Source organism: Diabrotica undecimpunctata, chromosome 9 (assembly GCF_040954645.1).
Source record: "Diabrotica undecimpunctata isolate CICGRU chromosome 9, icDiaUnde3, whole genome shotgun sequence".
NCBI lineage: Eukaryota > Metazoa > Arthropoda > Insecta > Coleoptera > Chrysomelidae > Diabrotica > Diabrotica undecimpunctata.
Window position 1 is genome coordinate 105,214,380 of NC_092811.1, and position 24,653 is coordinate 105,239,032.

Below are 24,653 nucleotides of genomic sequence, written 5' to 3' on the forward strand. Positions count from 1 at the left end.
TAAATGTTAATTGAAAATGAAAATTCGAAAAATATATCGACAATCTAGTAAACCGCATGCCTGAGAGTTTTGGCAACACTGATCTCCATAAGCCTAATGTTATTTTCTTAACGTGGAACGCTGTATAGTACTAAAGTGTCGTCAGCATAGCGGAAATTGCTGATTTTTCCGCCTCCGACTGATATTCCTCCTTGCCATCCGTCGAATACAATGCGCATGATGTGTTCGCTATATATATTGAATAACGTGGGAGAGATAATACATCCATGACGAACACCGTATACGTTGTTGACTCTTACGTTTGCTGTGTTGTTGATATACAGTTGTTTCAGTAGGTATATTAAATGTTCGGGGGTGCCTACATATTTCTCTCAGTATTCCCCACATTTTATGCCACTTTACATTATCGAACGCTTTCGAGTAGTCGACGAAGCACAAATATGTTTCTAGATTAAATTCTCTAGAGTTTTCTATAATTAGTCTGAGATTGAGAATTTGTTCTCGTGTGCCTCTTCCAGGGACAAGTCCACATTGTTCTTGTGGGATCTGTGATAGAAGTATTGATTTTAATCTTTCGTCAATTATAGTTAGCAGAACTTTACTTGCGTGGGAGATCAGTGCTATAGTGCAGTAGTTATTACAGTCAGTTGGTGAGCCTTTCTTATAAATGGGTATGAAATTGAGCTTACACCAATCATCTGGCCATTGTCCTGTGTTCCAGATTTCATTACACAGTTTGAACATTGCTTCAATTCCTATGTCTCCCATTTCTTTAAGTGCTTCCGCCGTGATTCCGTCTTCTCCTTGAGATTTTACAGTTTTTAATTTTTTATTGCGGTTTCTATATTCGATTTTAAAATATGTGGTTCCTTTTCGTCATTTATTGCTTCTGGATTCACGTCTTCATGGTCACTATGAAACAACATTTTACAATATTGTTTCCATGTCGCTGCTATGCCTTCTGGATTGGTAATGATCGTTCCCAAGTTATCTTTAATTATCTGCGTTTGTGGATTGAATTCTTTAGTTAAGTATTTTACTTTGGCAAACAGTTCTTTAGATTCTTGACGGTCGGCGTGTTGTTGTAGTTGTTTGCATGTTTCTTTAATATGATTATTTTTGTCTCTTCTACTTGATGATTTTATACGTCTGTTTACATTTAATATCTTGTTTTCCAGTTTCTGTTGGATTTGAAGCATTGTTTCTAATGTTTCTTCGTTCTTCTGCTAGGTTCAGTGTCTCATCAGTCATCCAGTGTTTTTCTTTCCTTGGGGATTCTTTGGGGTTGGTAATATTTATTGCGTCTATAATCCACGTCTTTGTATGTTCCCATGTTTGATTGGGATCGCCAGTAATGTTTGGTGTGTTACTATGTCTTTGTGTATCTTTGTGTTTTACAGGGTCTTTAGGTATATATTTAACTGTTTAATTTGTTTCGGTTTTTTCACAAAATTTGATACTACGGAATTTGGATTGTAACAGTTTATGGTCTGTTTCGCAATCAGCCGCTGGTTTCGTCTTTACGTTGACTACTGAACTTTTCCATCGTTTGCTGACAAGAATATAATCAATTTGGTTTTTATATCTTCCCCTCGATGAAATCCAAGTTGATAGTCACCGCAGACGATGCTTAAGCATGGTGATTATGATACTAAGTTCAGTGACAATGACAAATTGTAATAGCCTTTCTCCTCTCTCATTTTGTTCAGCTATTCAAAACCCACCAACTGTTTCTTTCAGCAGATCTTTTATTGTTGTTTTGCCTATTTTTGCATTTTGTGCTTTATGTAGGAGCAACATCTTTCAAATTATAGACAAAAATAATGGCGCAAAAAGCGGAAATTTTCGTTATTTTTCAGGTTTTGTTAAATAAAAAATTAAACACAATGTTTGCGACTAGCGCATATCGTGATTATTGATACAAAGTAATCCCTAAGACTTAAAAACTGTTAATATCTGTATTACTTTATGTCAATAGTATTGTTGTAGACTGGTCTACACCAGATTAATTATTTACCAAAAGCATTACCTCTCAAATTTGTTTACATTTAAAACTTGAATAGAAATAAGTTAAAACATATAAAGTTTCCAAGTTTCTTTACAGCAGCATTATCGAATAGTAAAGAGAAACAAACTGTCTTTTGATTTTAATTAAACTCTACAAAAGATATTTTAAACTCTTAAGAATTACAAAGAGTATTTTAGTTCGATTACTGTGTAAGAAATACTTGGATAGATAAATAGCAAAAGCAGGGACAGAATCTCCCCAGCGTGTGCTGACCGCAGAACGTGAGATGTCGACTTCGAAAGAGTGTTAGAGTGTAAAATCCTTGATTATACTCTCCAACCATTTAAGTACTTTGGCAAATGTTTCACTGTTTGAGGTTTTCCTTGACATTCTTTACCATTTCCGCTTCGGGATAAGAGAGATTAGGGCAGTCAGCTAAATATTTCCTAATTGTTTGTTTTCTGAGATTTAACTCAGACAGAACAGAAGAAGTTTCTGGTTGATGTAACAGATTTTTGTTTTGTGCACAAGTCCTAATTTAATATTTACTTAAAAAAGCAGCTCCCTTCAGCGGAAGGAAAAATTTTCATAATTTGTGTTTACACGAGAGTGTTGCAATTAATATTTTGTATATTTTACTAATAGTCTATTGTTTAATGACCTCTTTAAAATTATATGGCACATTAAATTATCAAAAGTAATTCAAAAAAATATAGAATAAACTGTTTATAGCATAACACAATAGATCTCTGTGCTTTTTATGGTTTTTAATCCTTATCCAGGCAACACATTTTACTTACATAACCGGGCAACTCGGGTCCGTTGAGCCCACCACTATTCTTGAAAGTACTATTCATATTTACTCATATATTTCTACTATTCTTTTTTGATTTTTTATTAAAGTTAAATTTAAATTGTCTAGATTTAAAAAAAAGGTGCTACTATAGTATGCGGTCTACCTGGAGGGTGCGATCTACCCGAAGTTTGTGCACAAAATAATCAAATGCAAGGAAACTTTTGTAGAAAAAATATTTATTCACAAGTAATAAACACTTGGAGCCAAATAAAGACTTAATTAATAAAAAAATAAAAACTTTTGTAAATCTACCAGGCATTTTAGTTGAAAAGAGAGGTTGATGTTTACGCATATCCTGGAAAAAGATTACGGTGTTGTTGCCTTTCATTATTGTGTGAAAAGCCTTCTGAGAAAATATTATGGTAACTAGCAGCTCATGTATAAAGTACCGCCAAAAACAATCTTTACAAAATGAATAAAACGCATAAGTCCGAAGAATATTATTATTTTACTTTTACAAATTAACACTTATATAAACTATATCAATTTACTATTTTAGTTAAGATTAAGCCTCAAGATTAGCTTATTCACAACTAGAATAACAAATTGATATTACAAATTAATTATTATTAAGTATTAGGTTAAAAAAAAACAATAAAAATAAAAAACCATAGATTAGTCATTTATTTTTCTTGGTTGCAATACTTACATACTTTTTTAATTGTACAGTGATCGTTACACACATTTCTACTGCATATTTCACAAATTTGTTTTTGTTTCCTGTCCTTTTTTGATTGGCACATGTGACATTTTTTCTTGTTAAAACTGGAGATTTTTCTATTCTCCGTTCACAAATTGTTGAGAGCACGAAATGTGCCTCAAAGTCATAAAACGGTCGTAAAATTTGTATCATCATTGGCGTTCCTGAGGTGTTTATTCATTTAATAATAATACAATGTTTTAATACTGTTATATATAATATTAATAATGTTTTAATACTAATATATTTAGCAAAAAACAATTAAAACTTTCACGGCTTATGTTGGTTATTATATTATATTAATAAAAATAAGAATTTAACCATTAACAATTTTGTAAATAAGAATACCTTATCTCTTTGGATATTTCAATACTAATCTTCGCGTTTAATCACTTTACTAGAAAACCTGGAATTCATATCCGAAGGTACTATTCGTTGCAAGATAATTAGGATGGAATTCTCCAGATTTTTAATAATATAATTGGTATAAAGATGCCGGCTTTGGCCACGTGCCTCATCTGTACAGTTTATATTCGAAACTTAACTTGAAAGGGTGAAGTTATTACGAACGAAAACAATTTTTTTCAATAATTAGCGTCTCGAATATTTCTTTTGCGAATTATATGCAATGCGTGAGTGATTTTTTATTCCATATACCTACGAACATATACGTACCTTTCGCTCGTGCTCGTTTTGTTGGATTGTTTGTGATGGCTTTTACACTGGTACTGTTGCGTACAGTCAGTAAGTCTGTCTATTCACCAAGAGAGAAGACTATTGTCCTGAATGTTCACGATGCTCTGGTTTCTCAGAATCCCACAAACACTGTTCGCAACATAGTCGAAAGTTGTGCCAACATGACTGGCGTAGGGGAGTCAACAATATATAGGTTCCTATCAGAAAGAAAAAAACACGGTATAGCTAACCCAAACACAAACGAACACATAAAGAGAGGGAAAAAGCCTATTGAAATTGATGAATTTACCAAAAATGGTATTCGAAGGAAAATTCATGAATTTTTTTTCAAAAAAGAAATACCAAACCTAAACAAAATTTTACAAGAAGTTAGAGACGACTTGGATTTGCCTCATATCGGACGAACTAAATTGTGGCAAGTTTTAACAGAATCAAATTTCCGGTGGAAGAAATCAGACCGAATATCACTTTTGATTGACCGGAAGGAGATATTATGTTGGAGAAGAAATTATCTAAGATCCATACGAAAATTCCGGGCTGAAGGAAGGTCAATCTTCTACCAGGATGAAACGTGGGTAAACTCAGGTCATACTCTAAAAAATTTGGTCAGATAAAAATATATTAAGCTCCAGGCAAGCCTTTATGGAAGGTTGGTCTACTGGTATCTTCCTACCTTCTGGTAAAGGCAGTAGATTAATAATTTCTCACATTGGCAGTGAAAAAGGATTTGTTAAGCATGGTTTCTTAGAATTTCAGTCCAAAAGCACAAAAGACTATCATGAGGAGATGACAGCTGATGTTTTCGAAGAGTATTTTGAGCAGATGATTGAACACATACCACCAAATTCAATTATAGTATTAGATAATGCACCTTATCATTCACGACTAGTAGAAAGACTTCCAACGACTGCGTGGAAGAAACAGGATATTCTTGACTGGCTGCGGAATAAGTATCTGCCTTACGAAGATGGAATGGTAAAAGCAGAACTTTAAAAAATTGCCCGGCAACACAAATCTAAGTTCAAGAAATACGTAGTACACAAAATGGCGGAAAGGCGAAACATCACAGTCCTTAGACTTCCACCATACCACTGCGAAATAAATCCAATTGAACTCATTTGGGCACAAATGAAAAGTTATGTGGCTAGAAAAAATACGTCATATAAAATACAAGCTGTACGTGAATTGTTATACGAGTCTTTACAACATATTACAGAACAAAACTGGAAAGATGCAGTAAGACATGTAATAGAAGAATAACAAAAAATGTGGGATCTTGATAATATCAAGATATCACATAATTGATGCGACCGTAGAGACCAACCGTTAATTATTAACCCTCAAGACGACTCGGATTCCGAAGTTGATCCTATTTATTTTGAATTTGAATAGTTTTCTAATCGTAATTATATAAGGTAAGTAATAGTAGTTGTAATCGTAAGGTATTAAAGGGGAAAGGCACAAAATGTCGCCTGTCAAAATGTTCAATGTGTTTTAAATGTATCCATTTTTTTTTCAAATCCTGAGAAAACTAAAAAGCATTTTTGAAAACTTTAAAGGCAGAATTAAATATTTATTAGAATAAATAAAAAGTTTCTTTTGCATGCAATATTTTCAATTAAAAATTATACCATATTTTCTCTTTTATTTTCACCCCTGTTACATAACATATTAAAATAAACATTGTAGAAGTTTTAAGGGACTTTCTGCCCTCAGTAATAATGTAATCTTTTATTCTGCGTTTAAATTTTTCAAAAATATTTATTAGTTTTCTCCGGATTCCAAAATAATGGATACATTTAAAACACATTGAAAATTTTGCCAGGCGACATTTGGCGACTTTCCCCTTAATTAAATAAATGTATCTTTTACAAATGGCAAGCAACTTTTTATTTTTGAATAAAATAAAGAAGTTTTATTAAAACAAAATACAATTTACATAAGTACAATTTAAAAAATATATTTATTTAGTTCAAATAAATGTTTTAATCATATACTCTACGACACTGGTCGGTCATCTGTAACCATTCAAAATACTTCGTAATAGGATTATAAGGTTGACTGCTGTATTGTATTTCTTCAGATACAAGGTGGGTTAGTCGAAAACATTTTGAACCGTCAGTTTCAGGTTGGTTTTTACTATTATATCGTATTACCTATCCTCTCTATATTTCAGCTCTCTAATTAGGGTTAAACTTGTAGTGAGCTATCGACAAATTGTGAACCGATTATAGTTTTTGCTTTTTATTGTGTGGTTTAACTTCCTGTAAGCATTTTTCAATACACTGTATTGTTTCCCATTGTAGTCCCCTCGATTTTTTTCTTAAAATTTGAGGCAAAACTAGGTGTTCTGCTGTCGTTGTAAGCAACTATCTTCGCTTTTCATTTTTGCTTTCCTTCCATTTTGGATGTAAATTTGTCCAAGTAATAAATAAGGCTACCTCAGCCACGTCTAAAATATTCATTAAAAATGCAAAAAGGCCAACGGTTAGTTCGTCTTTTGCATATATATTTATGAACCATTTGGTCTAGCGTATCGACACTACATTTTGTACTATTATAATATCATATCTGGTTTTTTATCAACATCATCTGCACAATAAGCATTGTGATGCTTGGTAGACAGGACTAAGACACTTCTTTGTTTTTTCGGAACGTAAGAAACAAGAGATGCTTTTTGAGTGAATCCGAAAATTGAAGATTTCTCTAGAGGGTTATTGTTTGGTAGAAATTCCCGAGGAACAAATCTCTTATTTTTTTTTTCACTGTACCCGCAAGAGTTAGTGAATTAGCTAGTAATTTATGTGCAAGAGCAACATCAGTGAAATAGTTATCGCAAGTTACATTCCTCTTGGAATTATAATAAGGCTTAACGAGTTGCTTTACAATTTGAGATGCAAGGCCTTTGGCTACTGTATTTCCGTTTTTTCCTATATATGGTATTCCACCTAAAGGGTAATATGTTTCCGAGTGCCACCATATTTTTTGTGTCAACGATATTTTTAAACTGACTTTGATGTATATAGTAAAATCGAGAGACCACATCACAATATCTGTAAACATAATACGTTATAGAAGACTCACATTTTCCTAAGCTATTCCAATACATTCATGAAAGTTTCGCGGATGTCGAAACACAAACAAGCGTTTCAAACAAATCACGTATATAGAATAAAACGCTGAATACAAAAAGAATAGAACGACGACCACATTTCGATCTGAATGTCTCTTTGTGGATATTGGTATTGGATACTCCTAAGCCATCACATACGAAACATCATTGTTTCGTTCTATCAGAATTTAAGTCTATTTCTTGTTAAAGCCACGTTATAGTTTTTCACTGTATTATAAAGATAAGTCCATATATTTTGTTAAATAAACTGGTTTATTTTGTTAAAAATTGTAGTAATTATTATATTGATCTAACCCCTTACCAAATATATCGCAACTTACAGTGTGTACAAAAAGTATCGTTACTTGATACACATTTATAAAAAGTTTTCAATGAATGTGTAACTGAATAAATCAAGTTATCTCAATTATGGAATCAGGAATTGTAAAAGAAGTTAACTCTGGCAAGTGTACGATAAACTACCTGTTTATTAATCTCTTCGAAAGTGTGATAATTGATTAAAAGTTAAAGCTGCAAAAATCGGTAAGTAAACAAAGTTCATTTACATATATTTAAGCATTTTATTAAGAATAACGGAAGAAGAAGTAATGTACGCACAAAAAGAATGAAAAATGGTAAAGCCCCAGGTCCAGATGAAATATCAACGGAAATCCTTAAACTAATAGAAAAAGACTCGATTCACATTTTTGTTGAACTTTTCAATAGCATCTATACATCAGGAAAAATACCACAAGAATGGCTTTTATCCACCTTTATTATTATACCAAAAAAGACAAATTTCAAACAATGTAGTGATTACCGTACAATCAATCTGATGAGCCATGTACTGAAAATATTCCTGAAAATTATACACTCTAGAGTACACAGAAAACTGGAAATGGACATCAATAATCCCCAGTTTGGATTCCGAAATGGACTTGGAACCAGAGAGGCGTTGTTTGCACTGAACGTTATGTCTCAAAGATGTCTTGACATAAATCAAGATGTATTCATGTGTTTCATAGATTTCAACAAGGCCTTTGATAAAGTGCGGCATGATCACCTAACCAGACTCCTGACAGAAAAGAATTTAGATAAACGAGACATCCGACTATTAGCAAATATGTACTACAATTAGAAAGCAGTAGTGAGAGTAGAGAATAATACCACTGAAGAAATTGAAATAAAGCGAGGTGTGAGACAAGGGTGTATACTGTCACCAACCCTGTTTAATCTCTATTCCGAAGATGTAATGAATAGAACACTCTTTGAGCAATCCGTAGGTATTAAAATAAATGGTGTTAGATTAAACAATCTGAGATTTGCCGACGACACCGTTCTGATCGCAGAAACACTTGAAGAGTTACAGACATTGGTGAATAAGATAGCAGACTGCAGCGAAGAATATGGACTATCTTTGAACATAAAGAAAACTAAATTTATGGTAATATCGAAATTAACACAAAATGTCCAAAATTTATATTTACACAATGAAATTATCGATCGAGTTAGCAAATACAAATATTTAGGCACTTCTATAAATGAAGACAACGATAGCTCAGCAGAAATCAAAATAAGAATAGAAAAAGCCAGATCCATATTCACTAAAATGAAGAGAGTGTTCTGCGGAAGAGATTTGAGCCCTGAAATGAAACTTCGCCTAATGAGATGTTACGTACTTTCTGTGCTGTTCTACGGAATGGAGCCATGGACGTTGAAAAAGATTGATACCAAAAAATTGGAGGCATTTGAACTGTGGATGTATCGCAGAATCCTGAGAATATCATAGACCGAGAGAGTCACAAATGTCGAGGTCTTGAGAAGAATGAATAAATAAAAGGAAGTCATATTTACGATCAAAAAACGAAAACTGCAATACTTGGGACACATTACAAGAGGCGAAAGATATGAACTGCTTCGAATAATTATGCAAGGGAAAATAGCAGGAAAAAGGGCCATAGGAAGAAGACGAAACTCCTGGCTAAATAATCTACGGGAATGGTATAGCTGTAGCAGCAACGAATTGTTTCGGTCAGCAGTTTCGAAAATACGTATAGCCCTGATGATCGCCAACCTTCGGAACGAAGATGGCACTTGAAGAAGAAGAAGCATTTTATTGTCACTCGAAAAACGCCCATCATTTTTCGAAGCCTTGATAATTTTAGATATTTTAACAAGTTCTTCAGGTGGACAGGACTGCACTTACCTATAAGTTAAATTATTATTGTGGCGTTAAAATAATGGATAACAAAAAACGAGGGGCAAAGACGGTCCATTTAACCTCATTAAATAATGTCACCCATTGCATAGAAGCAACCAACACTCTAGTGTTTAATGATGAATCCTATAAAAAATAAGCATATCTTCAGTTAAGCTTCCACTGTGGGCGCGCGTACTGACAGTCCGCGTTTGATTGAAATATAAAATGTCACACACCCTCCCACTATTTTCTGTATCCGCTTTGTAAGTCTTCATCCACTCGGCTGCTTTCTGTAAGTCTAGACTGAGAAATTAGTATGTTAACTTGTTATCAAATTATATACGGAATATATATATATATATATATATATATATATATATATATATATATATATATATATATATATATATATATATTATTCCAAAGTATATAATACGGAATCAATGAATACATCTGAAGCTGTAGACCACGAAACTCCAAGGGTTTTCATTAAACGACAAATGTCAGAATCTACACGGCCCCATAAAGACCTCCAAAACACTCTACATTTCAAAAACCGAAATATAAGAAAATAAATCCGGAAAAATCCATGCATGATGAAATGCAACCATTACAACAAATATTTAAACACAATAAAGATAATTATACAGTGACCTATAAGCAGACTTTAAATTTATTTGAATCAGCTCCACATAATCCACAGACATATTGGAACTTCTTAAAATAGACACAGACAATGTATTAGGCTTCCTTAACGATCTGAACTATATGTACTCTAAATCGTTGAAAACAAAAATTACAAACATTAAGAGGAAAGTATACTATCAACTCTTTCAACCCAGAACATATATGCATCTGTGCATGTAGAAACCCACTAACAATCGACAGTGAACTCTCCTCCTCTCAACAAACATTAAGTACTTAACATTCACATCTATAAAGGTAGATTTCCAATGCACTGATTATTGGCGCCAGTAGCATGTCCGTTTCTAGCATTATTACTGGCGCCAGCATTTGTTTCCACATATTTCTCTTGTTTTAAACGAGCATGGCATTTAGAATGGCGTTAACTGCAACAGTATGTGCAGGTATTAATGTTACAATGAAAATTTTAGCATTAGAAATGCAAGTAATACTAGAGAACACATTGCAGAACAAACGAAAGCACAGATGGATATCACGTCAAAGTAGGTTAGAAGCATCTATTGGTTTAACAGAAGAGTTAGTTTATGAAGATCCGAAAGCATATTTGAATCATCTGAGTTTTTACAGTGTCCGACATAACATCAACCATTTTACTTAGAGTCGCATCTCTTTGATTGTTATCTTTATATGACGAAAGTTTGTAGTTCAATAGCTAGGGTTATTCTTCTTACACCTCTAAAAACTTTTTTATTTCCTCTGTCAACCATTTTATTAATTCTTTTGGTCATTTAATTTTTGATATTGTAGCAGAGATTACAAAAACAACGCTTTTAAAAACGCGAACTGGTGCCAATAAGTACAACTGCTTTTTACTTTGCTCGCAAATGGATTAATGGCGCCATTTTACTGGCGTCAGTTAATTTAAATTGTTTTCATGTACCAATAAACTGGCGCCAGTCGACTGTGGAGAATAATCAGTACATGTGAAAAATCACCTTAAAACAATAGAAACTTAATGGGTACCACACCAGTTGCAAAAAAGTAGCCTACTACTAGTTTTTAGTGAAATGTAATTATTTTTAGTATCGTTCAATAACAATTAAGTAGTAGGTACAATAATTGTATTAATTCGTGAATGTTCTGTATTATTGCTTAGAATTAATTTTAAGTAGAAATGAATTTGAGTGTAAAGCAAAGAATTGAAATACTCATGATGATTGGGTATGGAGACAAATTGCGAACTCAGAAGGAAGTGTGTAATTTAGAAAGCGCAGTAAACAGTAAGTAAGATTGAACAGAAATTTTGAGAAACTGGTACGGTTGAAAATGCACGCAAGTCAGATCGTCCCTCTGTAAATTAGGATACATTAGATGTTCTACTTGCTTTTAAAGAAGATGCGCACACTTCTGTTCGTAAGGTTAGTCGTGATCTCGATGTTTAGAAAACAACGGTACACAAAGTAATAAAACTTAAAAAAATGGCACCCCTTCAGATGCACACTTGTACAGGAATTAAACGAGGATGATCCAGATAAAAAATACAATTTTGCGAAACAATGATGGATAACTGCCACCAAAACCCCTGTCTTGGTTCAAAATAATATTTTTTTTGATAGGGCTACATTCACATTAAATGGCCACGTCAACCGTCAGAATTGTAGATACTGGGCAAAAGAAAACCCCAACTTTATACGGGAACATCATATACAATACCCGCGAAAGGTAAACGTATGGGCTGGCATTGTAAGAAATAGAATCATCGAACCCTAGGTTTTTTAATGTAATTTAAACGGGCCAGCATACCTTTATTTTTAAGGGGGTATCTCGTACCTACTTTAGTTAATTTATTCCCCAATAGAATTAATCCTGGAGGTTTTGATGAAAGTTTATGGTTTCAACAGGATAGTGCCCTCCGCATTATGCTGTAGATGTTCGAAGTTACCTAAACAAAATTCTTCCGAACAGTTGGATTGGAACACGTTTATATACTGAATGGCCAGCGAGGTCGCCAGACCTCAATCCTGTGGATTATTTTATTTGGGTTTATTTCAAGAATGTTGTTTATAAAACGAAACCTGCAAATATTGAAGACTTAAAAACAAGAATTCGTAAAGAAATAAACAATATTTCTCAAGAAACCATAAACAAGGTTCTACAAGAACTTGTACAACGTTTGGGTTACTGTCTAATACAACAAGGGCTACAATTCGAACATTTAAGATAAAGTTATGTATTAATTACAGGATTACTTTTAAGTTATTTATTATAATTTATTTAAAATTTATTAATATTGGAAATCAGTAAAAATTAATTTTCTAAGCGCATATCTTTCAAATTATATCCCTTAGACCCCCAGTATTATATTTTTTTGGGATCAGCTCATTTTTATCGATCTAAAAATGCCCTAAAATACAGGGTGTTACATTTAAAAAAAAGAGCCGATGACGTCATCACCTTAATGTGTATCACCTTGTATAATGAAATTTTATTGTGAAATGTAGAACATATACTTAAAAATCGACGTGTTTTAGATTTTTTTAAAAAGGCTTTTCATTTAGAAAATATCGAATTTATTCCATACTTTACGGACACACTGTATATGTGACTGAGGCCACCCATACTTTTCTTATGAGCACGCAATAATATAATAAAAAAACAAACGCAACCCGTTTCAAAAATTTACTGTTTTAACAAATATACTTTGAATTTAAAAAAATATTTCAAAAAATTGTAAACTGTTTTTCATATAGGAAAATATTATTGTTGGAAATTAAAAAAAGTATTTAGGGAGGGCGCGATTTTTATTGGAGCCCACACTAAAAAAACCTGGCCACGCCTATGACAATTTACGATAATCAATCATATTTTAATTTTATACTTATTAATATAATATAATGCATTACCTAATGAACGTAAACATAGTTCTATAAGTAACAAACTGGTAATTTTGTAAAATTGCTCTATATCAATTAATAAATAACTAATAAACATTAATAAATGTCACAAATAATTACATAAACGAAATCGAGAGATAACGATATATGAGTATGCACTATCCAATATAGAAGTAAATAGTTAAGCGATTATCTGGATTGCATAGATTCATTCGATGTAGAATTAGTTGTTTAACAGAGCCAATAAACGAATAATTACCGACATAAAAGTATTTCAAATGGCAGAGTATTTTAATTGAATTTGAATGATGTTGGTCAAATTGATGATTACACAGTTAGCTATGGCTTTGATCTAGTCTAATTTTATTTTCTAGGTGTTTAATAGAAATATATTAAATATCATTTTCCTGTTATTTTATTATCTTGTTTATATTAATATAAAAATTTTCAAAATCTATAACGGACTAGTATAACTTGGGTTCTAGTCGAGGTGTATTCCGTGAGCATAAGAAAAGAGTACACGTAAACTCATCACCAATTAACATAAATACCCTCGTACATAGTACAAATTTATCACCGCCTTAAAAATAGGGATTTTAAAATAGACTCCGAAATATTGGTAAACTCATCACTGGCCTAGCTGCACCCCATGGCAGGCATAGAGCATAAAACTCTTGCAAACCGCTAAGGTATCGTAATTTGACAGAATAATCCAAATCGAGATATATTAAATGCAAATGCAATTTATTTGGTTTTATTTGGGAATACCAAAAAATTTTATTGACAGCAACTTAAAACTATGCGAAAAGAAAAATTCTCTTCATTTGCCTTTGTTCCTTCAACATGGATAGTGAACCACCCATTCATTACGTTCTAAGCCAACGCCGATGAAGAATGATGGTTATCGATTATTTCAAATTTTAATTGTGAACAACAGGGTTTAGGTTGGGAAGATCATGCACGGACGCTATATTTATAATTTCATGGAACTTAAGAAGGCATTTGATCGGGTCAAATTAAAGGACGTTATTTACTTATTGTACGCAAGAGAGATACCTCTAGGAATATTCAAGATAATCGAAAATATCTACCAAAACAACACAATAAAAGTTAGAGTGGAAGAAGAACTAACCAATTGAAGCTGGCAATGGGATAAGACAGGGAGAATCCTCTATGGTTAAACCTGTTTATGGATGAAATAATAAAAAACTAAGAACTAAAAAAGGATATGAAATGGGAGAAAAACAACTTAAACTAATCTGTTATTCAGACGACGCAATGCTACTCTCTCAAAGTGAAGACGATTTACAACGTATGCTGCACCAATTTAATATAACCGCCAGAAAAATTAAAATGTTAATTTCCCCAAAAAAGATAAAATGGATAGTTACAACAGCAAATTTACTACGATGTAAATTGGAGCTAAAAGTTCAGATGATCGAACAAGTAATGGAGTTTAAATATCTAGGCATCACATTATCTAGCTACGAAAAGCTTGAAACTGAAGTGAAAGATCAAGTGAATAGAGCAAACAGAGCTGCAGGCTGCCTGAATGATACAATATGAAGAAATATAATATCGGAAAAGAAATAGAAGGCAGAATTTACAAAACACTCATAGGACCAGTAATGACATACGCGGCAGAAACACGATCTGACACAGAGAGGACAAAAAGGATGTTAGAAACAGCACAGATGAAAACACTTGATGGCAAGGCACTATGGAACAGAGCTAGAAGTACAGATGGATATACGACGTAAATAAAAGGTGGAGAACATCAAGAACTGGGCAAAAAATAGAAGAGTAAAATGGAACGATCATATAAACCGAATGACAACAAATAGAGTAGTAAAGACGGCAAGAGACGGTTCCCCAATCAGAAGACGATCAGGAAGACCACGAAAACGATGAAACGACAACTTACTGGAGGTACATTGAAAAACAGACAGAGTCATGTCTACATAAAAAAGAAGAAGAAGAAGAATTCTGAAAACTCTAAAATCGAATTGCCTTTTATGGACTTATGCGACAAAAGGGTATAAACTTTTTTTTTTAGTTATTTCGCACTGGTGTTCGTGGATCTGATTAAATAGAAAAAAATTAGCTTAATTAGGTTCTTTAAGTTAACTGTTCATAAAAATATCTGGAAAGATATGAGAGGCAGAATTTACAAAACAGTCATCAGACCAATAATGACATACTCGGTCGAAACACGACCTGACACAGAGAGGACAGGATGTGGACAAAGCTAGAAGTACAGATATACGACGCAGATGCAAGGTGGAGAATTTTAAGGACAAGAATAAATAGAAGAGTAAAATGGAACGATCATATAAGCTGAGTAACAACAAAAATAGAGTAGTAAAGACCGCAAGAGACGGTTCCATAATAATAAGACGATCAGTAGGAAGATCATGAAAACCATGGAACGGCAATTTACTGGAGGTACATTGAAACTAGATAATTCAGAACTTTTTATAGGAAATAACTTTTTTTCATAAAACTAAAAATAAAAAAGTTATATCTCAAACAATATGTCACATATTACGTTAACTATTCACCTATGGATATAATACTTTTTTTTTGTTATTACAGCTTTACATTAGACACCATTTAATTAATTAAGTTTGATTATTGGTTAAATTTTTTGGGTTTTAATTGCAATAGGAATAAGAAAATGAGTATTTACAAAACTGTGGGATACAAACCAAAGAATGTATATAAAATATGTATGTTACAGATTTATTATCTATTTGGGAAAAGTACGGTAATAATACTAAGTGCGAATTAGTGTAATAATGAAGATGGTTTCTTCTTGATCTGCCTATCCGTTACGAATGTTGGCGAACATCATGGCAATCTTTATCTTATCTACAGCAGCGCGGAAAAGCTGCACAGATGTTGTATTAAACCAGATTATGAGGTTCTTTAACCAAGATGTTCTTCTTCTTCCTGGACCTCGTTTTCTAAATATTTTTCCTTGCAGGATGGCTTGAAAGAGAGCATATCTGGATTCATTTCGCATAATATGTCCGAAGAGCTGTTACTTTCGAGATTTGATGGTGGTCAGTACCTCTCGGTTCTTATTCATTCTTTTGAGAACCTCCTCATTTGTGACTCGGTCAGTCCACGGGATCTTAAGCATTCTCCGGTATAGCCACATCTCAAATGCTTCCAGTTTTCTGCACATATCTTCTTTCAAGGTCCACGATTCAACACCATAAAAAAGGACAGTTTAGCATCGTAGCATTCTTACTTTTATATCAAGAGAGAGGTTGTGACTATTGAAGAATGCCCCATCCATGAAGATGATGCTCTATTAAAACAACCTAAATCATGCCACACGCAACATCTTGTATAGCAGAAAATAATTTTTGATGATAAATTACTTGATTCTAGAGAACTTCGCTATTTTTCTTACTTGATACAATTTCCATGTTTCAAGAACGGTGGTAGAGTGAGTGAAACACCTTGCATATTTAAGAGTTTAAATCTAAACATAAAGATATGTCAGTATTGTTAAAAACCAGCACCTTGGAGCAAAAATGCTGGTGATGAGTTTACCTATCTGCGGTGATGAGTTTACTGATCTCCAAAGAATGTCGATGATCAGTTTATTATATCTCGGAAGGTCTAATAATTTTATGAGGGCCATAAAGTGATGAGTTCGTTTACGTCCAGCAAAAATTAATTGCAAGCTTTCGTTGGAGTAAAAGCCAAAGCCTGTAGATGTGGTAATATTATAAAATCTCCTCTCCATTGTTGTTCAATATTTATTCTGAATGGGTATTTAAGGAAGCTTTAGACGGTTGTGCGAAAGGAATACTAATAAACGGTGAATGGTTGAATAACATTAAATATGCAGATGACACTATAGTTTTTGCCGATAATCTGAATGACTTACAGATATTAACAAATCGCATAACAGAAGTCAGCAACAGATACGGACTAGCTCTTAACATAAAGAAAACCAAATTTATGACAATTAGTAAAAAACCAATACTAAACGCTCAACTTACAATCAACCAACAGAATATCGAAAGAGTCGAGCAATATACATATCTAGGCACCAATTTAAATAGCAAATGGGACCACTCAACAGAAATTAAACAGCGAATAATAAAAGCAAAAGCAGCATTCGTTAGAATGAGAACCATTTTCAACAGTCGAGACATATCATTAAAAACAAAATGCCGTCTATTGAACTGCTACATATTCACAGTTCTGCTCTACGGAATGGAAGCGTGGACACTGACTGTTGAATCGGCTCGAAGCTTTCGAAATGTGGTATTATAGGCGCATCCTACGTATATCCTGGGTTGACAGAGTTACTAATGTGGAGGTCCTGCGTAGAATGGGAAAATAATGTGAAATTCTCATGACCGTCAAAACTAAAAAGTTTGAATATCTAGGACATGTAATGAGAAATCAAGAACATTACGGCCTTCTCCAGCTGATTCTCCAAGGGAACGTAAATGGTAGGAGAGGACCGGGAAGAAGACGCATTTCCTGGCTTCAAAATTTACGAAAGTGGTATAACACGACTACCACTGAACTGTTCCGCGCTGCAATAAACAAAGTAAAGATAGCCGTAATGATCGCCAACATCCGGAACGGATAGGCACTTTAAGAATAAGATAAAATCGATAGAACTCTTTTTTTTTGTAACAGTGTTTGTCGTCTAGTATTTTGATTCATGATGAGAATGTGTTCTCAATAGTACTGTTAGTATGAGAATTCAATATAATGTGCAAAAAAGATACACTAAGAACCAATCCTTAAAAGATTGCACTTCAAGAAAAGCTTTTGACCATGACTAATCTTCAATTTTCATATAAAAGTATTGATCAGAAAAAAAGAACTAAAAATTAGTTTCTATTCTTTCTTGGCTATTTGATTTACTTTTCAGGAGCAACAAAAAACATTGTAGCTTTTATGTAAATTATTTTTTTAAATTATTACATTTTTTGACCAATACAATATATCCATTAATAATAAGTAATGATGATTGTAAATTTAAATCTCTTATAGATTTTGAAAAAAAAAATTGCTTTTCGCAAAGAGAAAGTTTTGCAAATAAGTTAATGACTGAAATTCATTAAAGTGTTTTTAATGAAAAGTATATTAATTAAACACCCAATAACGTGTTACAACATAAAAACGGTTTTTAAATAAGAAAATTCAGTTTTAAGTATGTTTTATTCAAAAAACTAAGAAATAACAGGTAAAAAATTAAATGATTTTAGTGTCGTTTTCACACCAATCTTGGTCACTTTCAATTCTTACTATACTTACAGCAGTTTGCTTTAGGATGTTGTTGTAAAAATTTAGTTCTCGTAGTTTTCTCCAGTCTGCACAATAATGCTTATCCAATAAACTAATAATTAAAGCTTTATCACCTTTAAATTTGTTTTTTAGTGGTACCTACTTCACCTGGCAGAATAGATGAAAGCGATTTTTTTTCAAACATCTTTAGGCATTCCTGTGTCACTTAAGAAATTAACCTCACCTTTAATTAAAACCGTGTATCCATTTCTCTTTATGAAATATAAATCGTTTCGCGTTGCTAAAGTTGAAATGGCAGGCACCAGGTAGTTTTACGAACTTTCTTTCTTCACTTTTCCAGTCTTGTATGGTCCAGCCAACATCTATTTTTCTAACTGTAACTTATTACGGCATCATGATGACTCGTTTTTACGATAACAAGTATTTTTTTATTTTCTTTTCTATTAATGTATAGCACGTATGGCGTACTTATTGGTTGTCGGCAAACAAGCAGTTTTGCTAATAAACTGTGAATAGAAAGAAAGAGTTTTGCAAATAACCAGCAACTATGTACCTGCTTTTATATGATAAAGGGTCAATTATGAAAGATTTTAATGATATTAATACGTTCTTTATTAAAAACTTATTTAACTTAGCGAAAAAAGTAAATTTTGATTTTTTTTGTCGATTAGAAACTTTTGCAAATAACGGCCTCAAGATCTCACATAACTAACTAATCTTTTTTGTGAAAGATATTGTGTGTATTTAATTTTGTCTTCTTCCTCCTCATCTTTATAAGCAATTCTGCTCGTTCACTGGCTGATTAATACCTCTATGGAAGGTTGTCACTCCATCTTCTGCGCGGTCCGATACTTCTTTTGTCGATTGGTGAGTTATCTCTTGCTATTTTTACGACACGGGTCTCCTCCATTCTGCTTATGTAGTTATTCCATCCTGGTTTTTTTATTTTGTGTCCATTTTTTTTTGTATTCATTTATACTGTGTACGTTACATTTTCTTCTAATGTCTTCACATCGCTTTCGATCTCTCAGCATTTTTCCTGTAATTCTTTTCAGTACTCTTCTCTCTGACGTTTCTAGTAGCCTTTGCGTTGTGGCTGTATCGGATTTTGTTTCTGAAGCATATGTCAATATTGGTCTTCACTGGCTTTAAAAATTCTTGACTTCATCTCAGTTTCAATGTGTCTGTTTCGCCATATGATGTTATTAAGGCATCCTGCCTGTCTATTTGCTTTTTGTACTTGATCTCTCACTTCTTTGTCTAGGTCTCCATAGCTGGACAGTGTAATTCCCGAGTATTTTATTTCCATTACTTGTTCAATACTGATGCCATCAATTTCTATTTTACATCTGGTTGGTTCTTTGCTAACTACTATTGGTTTAGTTTTCTGAGATGGGATTGTCATATTAAATTCTTTTGCTCTTATGTTAAATCTGTGGACCAGTCTTTACAGACTATCTTCATCTTGAACTATTAATATTGTGTCGTCTGCGTAATAGAGTTTTTTTATTTCTTTGTTTCCGATTTTGTCTCCTCTTCCTTTGTTAAGAGTTTTGATGATTTCACTCATAATTAAATTAAGGAGTATTGTGCTCAATGAGACCGCTTATCTTATTCCGCTGTCTAATTCTATAGGTTCTGTAAGTTGTCTATCTATTCTGACTTCTATTTTGTTGTTTTCTAGTGATTTCCCAGTAATTTCTTTATAACGAATATTACATCTGTACATGAGTTTCCACCATGAAAACCCTGTTGTTCGTCTGCTAAATTTATCCTCTAATTTATTAATACTTGGTATCCCATCTTTACCTGCTGCTTTTCTGTTCTTCAGCTTTTCAAGTATTTTACGAACTTCCTGTATATTTATATTAAGTTCTTTGTTTGTGGTAATTTCTGGAGTTTTCGGTTCTAACGTCATTTGTTTTTCCTGTGCAAAAAGGAAAGAGCTTTTTGAAGTTATACTTCTATAAGCACGGTCGGCGTTGGAAATTTGCATGAGAGTGAATCTGTGAAACCATTACATATGTAAGATAATGAGTAAGATAATTATTTATGTGATATGTATTGTATTATTTAAAATTAAACGTTTATAATTATTTTAGGCTTTTGTATTTTCAAAATAGACACTGTTTTACCGAGAACTGTCAATTTTAAAATCAGTTAGTGTTATGTCTAATTGGCAAATCCTTTACGTGTTTGGTTCATACGCTGGTGGTTGTGAGTTCAAATCCCAATTATGAATTTCCTTTTTTATTTTTGAAATATTTAAAAACCTCACGTTAATCTTATTAAATACGCAAAAAACATAAATTTTAAAATAAAATGAAAATTTACAACATAATCCGAGTTGTTGGTTTTTTATTTTTATCTTCGTAAAGTAAGTTATAAATGTATATTGGCAGTTTTAAATACTTATGAATATTACATTTCAATTTATATTGTATTATTATATTGAACTATGTTGCAGTGTATTTATTGTATTGTAATTTTTATATTAATTAAAAACAAAATAAACAATGAATTTTACCGCAGAGTATGTGTAAATTTTTTTTGCATTCAACTCCATTTATACATATCTAAAAATAAAAATATACATTTTCATTAAAATATTGATACAATCTTTCATTTACTATACTCCTTTTACAGGTCAAATGTTTATATACAGCAAACGATGCACCATATATCTATATAACTAATTCTTTTTCTCTTTCTGCTCTCTCTTACCTATAGCATTACATATGTAATGATTGTGCAGATTGACTCCTATATAAATTTTTAACGGCGAACGCGTGTATAGAAGTATAACTTCTACCGGCAGTCCCACTGGACTGCCACACCCGTTTTTTTTTTAGGTAGTCAATCCACGTACCCTTTCTATGTGTTTAAGTGCTATTAGTTCTCTTGCCTGCGTTCTTTGATTTCTTATGAAGCGCCATATTTCCTTTTGCAGACTATAAAAATCATGTTTCATTTCTTTCGAAAAGCATACCCAGTAATTATTTTTTATTTTTCTTACAAATGGATGTGTTTCGTTTCTAATTGTCTTGTAATTAGGGTATGCCGCTTTTGTTTTGGTTGTTTTTTTAATAATGTTTAAATTATTATGTTAGCTCCTAACGCCACCTGTTAACGTATTAATAAAACATGCGTTGTTTACTTCTGACAAAACTGTCAACAAAAAAAATAATAAATTAATTATAAAATATAAATATCATTTGATAGTAAATTTATTTATGCTTCTTCTTCAGATGCAAATCCACTAATGGATGTTAGCGATCACATTTTCCATTAATTTTCTATTTCTTGCAATATGTATCAGAGATTGTATGCCGTTAATCCCTGTCCATTGCCTCCTGTTTCGGAGGGAGGACATTTTCTTGCGTCCCATTCCTCTCTTGCCTTCAATTTTACCCTCGATTATAAGTTAGATGAACTGGTATTTTTCATTTTGCATGATGTGACCTAGATACGCCGTTTTCCTTTTCGTAATGGTTTCGAAAAGTTGGCGTTCTTGGTTTATTCTTTTAAGGACATCTATACCTATTTGTGATTTTCGCTGTCCATGGTATTTTTAGGATACGGCGATAGAGCCACATTTCGAAAGCTTCTAATCTGTTTATATCCCTCGTTTTGAGTGTCCAGCCCTCTACGCCATATAGCAGCACTGACCACACGTAGCACTTGGTAAACCTTAGTCTCAGTTGAAGATCGAACTCCGAACAAGTCAGTACCTTCTTGAATTTTACGAAAGCTTGTCGAGCTTGCTCAATGCGACATTTTCCTTCCCTGTCCGATGCCCAGTCTTCAAAAAGCCACGATCCCAGGTATTTAAATTTACTCACTCTTTCAATGGACTTAGTATTCAGTGTTATGGTGGAGATTTTAAGTGCATCCAAGTTTCTGGAGATGATCATAAATTTGGTTTTTTTGGTATTAATCTCTAATTCCATTCGCTTACTGTATTCTCCAATTATAGTGACAAGTTGTTGAAGATCGACTATGTTGTCACAAATTAAGGCACCATCATCAGCATATCGTATGTTGTTGATCAATACTCCATTCACTTTGATTCCCATCTTTGCATCCTCCAAAGTCTCTTGAAATATGGCTTCCGAATAAATGTTAAATAAAAGAGGGAAAAGCACACATCCCAGTCGACACATTTATTATATAAACGAAATTATATGTTTAAAATAATAATTATAATTATATGAAATTATTTTAAAACGAGAAATTTGGCTGTTGTCGACTTTTGTAACAATGGCTATAAAAGCAAATGCGTTAAGATGTAGTGTTGTTTTATGAATATTTCTTCATCTTTTGCATTCAAGGATGTACAAAAAAATAGAAAAATAAACTTAGTGACACGCAATTTGGGTTCCACAATAACCTTGGAACCAAAGAAGTACTATTTAGTATTTAGGTTGTGGTACTCTTGGTAGGTTTGTCTCTTTTATATTTTAGTTAGTCTAGTTCATTTTACCTATCAAAAATAACAACGGAAAATTTTTTCTTTGCCAAACTATTATGCTTTTGTTCCCTCTTATAGTTTGTATACATTTTTGAGTTTTAATTATCTTATTGTTTTCTGATGTCTAGGAACTTTTAGGTTAAATTTACTTGCCTATAGGTCGATTTTGTAGAGTCATAAACTACCGCATATTGCGCGGAAAACTTAATATCAAATCATAAAGCTATAACACAGTTATCGCTCGTTCATCGCTAGACAGAAAAAACGCAGTAGCCGTTTCGATAAAGGGTTTAAAAGACTGTGATTTAACAAATGACGAACAAATCTAGTTAGAGGAGAACTCTCAGTCCGGCGTCCACTCAATTCCACTCAGATTCCGACCCTCGCCGACGAGACTGAAGAATAATGCAAATTGGTCATTTTCCTATTTTCGTTCCCCATTCGCTATAAAATGGCGCGTCTGATTCTCTTTACGCCGAAAGGACGATTTAATTACTGCATTTGTTACTTTATATGAGAGACGTAGTTCCGGACTGTAGACGAGTTAAGTGTCATCGATTTCTATTTGAAATTAGCTAGGAATTTTATCTAAATTGCTTTCAGATATATGAGATTTAAGGTAGAGTTGCAAGTAAAGGATTCCTTGTAATTTGTATTTGTGATATATCTCACCAGCATACATATGTACCTATATCTACATTCTCTTATAATATAACCTGTAATAAAATATAAGTTAACTGTAATAATATTAATTATTGAAGTTATACTTCTATACGCGCGCTCCACGTCGGAAATTTGTACGGGAGTAAATCGGTGAAATCATTACATATGTAAGATAATGAGTAAGTGAGAGACAGAAGATATATTTTCTCTCTCTTCCTCTCTCGTCCTTTCTCGAGAATAAAAATGTTCCTTTTGTATATATATTTAATATTATATATATATATATATATATATATATATATATTATATATATAATATATATATATATATATATATATATATATATATATATATAATATAATATTTATTAATATTATTATTTATGTGATATGTTTTGTATTAGTTATTAAAGGTCATAATTATTTTAGTCTTTTGTATTTTAAAATAATAATCTCAATAAATCACTGTATGACCGAAAAATGTCAATTTTGAAATACGTTTGTATCATGTCTATGTAATTGGCAAATATTTTACGTGTTTGGTACATACGCTGGTGTATGTGAGTTCGAATCAATATGAATTTCCCTTTTTATTTTTGAAATATTTAAAAACCCCACGTTAGTCTTATTAAATATATGTAATATACGCGAAAATGTTAAATTTTAAAATAAAATGAAAATTTACAACATAATCCGAGTTGTTGTTTTTTATTTTTACCTTCCACAAACGTTTTTTGAAGTTATACTTCTATACGCGCGTTCGACGTTGGAAATTTGTGTGTATTCGTATATATTGAGTGAATCGGCAAAATCATTACATATGTAAGATATAGGTAAGAGAGAGAAAGAAGATATATTTTCTCTCTCTTTCGCTCTCGAGAATAAAAATGTTCCTTTTGTAAACATATTTAATATTTGTTAATATTATTATTTTTTTATTAATATTATCATGGTAAATTAAACATAGGTAAGTTATGTATATTGTCATTTTTAAATACTTTGCATTTTAATTTGTACTGTTTTATAATATTGAATTATGTGGCAGTGTATTGTATTGTATTTTTATATTAATAACAAAATTAACAATGAATTTTACTGCAGAGTATGTGTAAAACAATTTTTT

General features: G+C 32.4%; 1 protein-coding gene across 1 annotated transcript in view; it reads right to left on the minus strand.

Moving 5' to 3' along the window:
• Positions 1–24,653, minus strand: part of LOC140450374 (uncharacterized) — a 1,628,978-nt gene that overhangs the window by 400,804 nt on the left and 1,203,521 nt on the right. The window lies entirely within an intron of this gene.